Raw genomic sequence first — 2500 nt, forward strand, 5'->3', positions numbered from 1 at the left:
ACCGGACGGGAAAGCGGCCACCGGGCGTGCCCGTTCAAACCTACGGGTTGACCTGGTGGCCGGGAAGCGAACCGGCCAGCAGGCGAACCCGTTCGATTCCACGGGTTGACCTGGTGCCCGGGAGGGGACTCTGAAAATTTTTCAGCCCTTTCGGCTCGGGGTTGACCTGGTGGCCGAGAGGGGACTCGGACGGCAGGCAAGCCGCCCTGGGCTCACCCTCCCCGGCCGCAGCGAGGGACTGCCCCCCCTCCACCCACCCACCCCCCCCCCCGGCTGACAGGATCAGGGCGCACTGGATGTCCGGGACAATATTTTCCCCGACGCCGGGGAGGGCGGGCGGGCGGAGGGGCTCTGGCGGCCAGCCCGGGCCCCGGAGCTCGAGAAGGAAAAAAGGACCGGGCCCGCGAGAGACGGGGGCCCTGCCGCAGGGGGGCAGTCCGACCGGGGCTCACCGTGCGGCAGGCCCGGGCGTCGGCAGGGGAAAGCGGGCGAGGAGGCGCGGGGGCCGGGTGCCTACGGCCATACCGGACCGAACGCCCCCGATCCCGTCCGATCTCGGAAGGTAAACCGTCCCGGGCCTGGCTAGTACTTGGATGGGTGACCGCCTGGGAATCCCAGGTGCCGTAGGCAGCTTTTCCCGGTCCGAGCCAGCTCTCTCTCCTTTTCTGGGGAGGAAGGAGAGGGGGGGGACGGGCCGGAAAGCCCCTCGTCGCTCCTGCCGAGTCGGAGGTCGCGGCCGCAGGTCACGGGTCTGGGCGCCTGGGGTCCGGCTCCCCACCCGGCTTCCTCCGCGGAGGACCCACCGAAGCCGCTGGGGGAGACCCCGGGCATGGGGCGGACTGGCCCGGACCCTCCCGGCCGCCGGCCCGCAGGACCGCCCCGAATCCCCCCGCCCCGCGGCCACCCAGGCCAGGCCTGGCCAGGCGGGACGGACGGCGGGTGTCCAGCGCCCAGCGGCTTCCGCCAGCGGGGACCCACGGCCCCCAAAGCCGCAGGGGGAGGCCCCGGGCCCGGGACGGACTCGCTCGGACCCCCTGCGCCCGGGCGCCGGCTCGCGGGACCGCCCCGAATCCCCCCGCGGCCACCCAGGCCAGGCCTGGCCAGGCGGGACGGACGGCGGGTGTCCAGCGCCCAGCGGCTTCCTCCAGCGGGGACCCACGGCCCCCAGAGCCGCAGGGGGACACCCCGGGGCCGGGACGGACTCGCTCGGACGCGCTCGGACCCCCTGCGCCCGGCCGCCGGCTCGCGGGACCGCCCCGAATCCCCCGCCCCGCGGCCACCCAGGCCAGGCCTGGCCAGGCGGGACGGACGGCGGGTGTCCAGCGCCCAGCGGCTTCCGCCAGCGGGGACCCACGGCCCCCCAGAGCCGCAGGGGGAGACCCCGGGGCCGGGACGGACTCGCTCGGACGCGCTCGGACCCCCTGCGCCCGGCCGCCGGCTCGCGGGACCGCCCCGAATCCCCCCGCGGCCACCCAGGCCAGGCCTGGCCTGGCCTGGCAGGCCGGCGTGCAGCTCCCCCGGGCTTCCTCCCCCGACGACCCGCGCCCCCCCGAGCCGCAGGCGGAGACCCCGGCCCCGGGGCGGACCGGCCCGGGCTCGCTCGAGCCCCCTGCGCCCGGCCCGCAGGACCGCCCCCCCCCCCCCCCGAATCCCCCGGGAGAGGCCCGGCCTGCACGCCACTGACGACCCGCGGCCCCCAAAGTCGCGGGAGGCGCCCCCGGCCCCGGGGGCCGGTTAGCTCCGTGTCGCTCCGCGCCCCCCCCCCCGCCCCTCGCTGCCGGGACCGGGCACCGCCCCAGAGTCAGCCGCAGCCGGACGGCCTGAGAGCTGCCCTCCTGTGGACGACGGTGAGTTTACCTTGACACTAACCGGCCATCAGCCAGGTCAACCCCATTGCTAGACTGGGGTGGACCTGGTGGCCGAGTGGGGACTTGGAACATTTGACAGCTGCTCCCCGGGGCTTGACCGCTTGTCCTGAACGCCCCCCCCCCACCCCACCCCCCCCAGCCCCCGGCTCCTGCTCCCCTCTCCCCAGCCTCGGTGCTCCGCTCCCTGCCTCGGAGGCTGCCCCTTTGCGGCGCCTGCATCGCCTCCGAGGACGCGCACCTTCCGGAGGCTGGACGTAAAGCCTGACGCCCGCCACCGCCGCCGACCCGGCTCTCCGAGGGACGACTGTGAGGCCTCCCCCCACCCCCGGACCGCCCTGGGGACGACTGCTAAGCCTCCCCCAACGGACCGCCCGGGGGAAGACTGCTAAGCCTTCCCCGGACCTGCTCCCTCTCGACTATTAAGCCCCCCCTCTGTGGTCCTCAGGACCGCTGCCGCGCAGCCCTCGGAGTGGGGTGACACCCGGGCCGGAAAGCAAAGCGGCCACCAGGTCAACCCGTCGAATCCAATGGGTTGACCTGGTGGCCGGAAAGCAAACCGGCCGCCAGGTCAACCCAGTAGATTCCGCGGGTTGACCTGGTGGCCGCTAAGCACGACTCTTAAGCCTCCGCCG

At 75.2% G+C, this 2500-nt stretch overlaps 1 non-coding gene across 1 annotated transcript; it reads left to right on the forward strand.

Moving 5' to 3' along the window:
* Positions 1-511: 511 nt before the first annotated feature.
* On the forward strand, positions 512-630 carry LOC128823782 (5S ribosomal RNA). Its single transcript, XR_008442018.1, has one exon. It is a non-coding gene; the product is annotated as a 5S ribosomal RNA (ribosomal RNA).
* The last annotated feature ends 1870 nt before the right edge of the window (positions 631-2500 follow it).

This window comes from Malaclemys terrapin, chromosome 15, assembly GCF_027887155.1.
Source record: "Malaclemys terrapin pileata isolate rMalTer1 chromosome 15, rMalTer1.hap1, whole genome shotgun sequence".
Classification (NCBI taxonomy): Eukaryota; Metazoa; Chordata; order Testudines; family Emydidae; genus Malaclemys; species Malaclemys terrapin.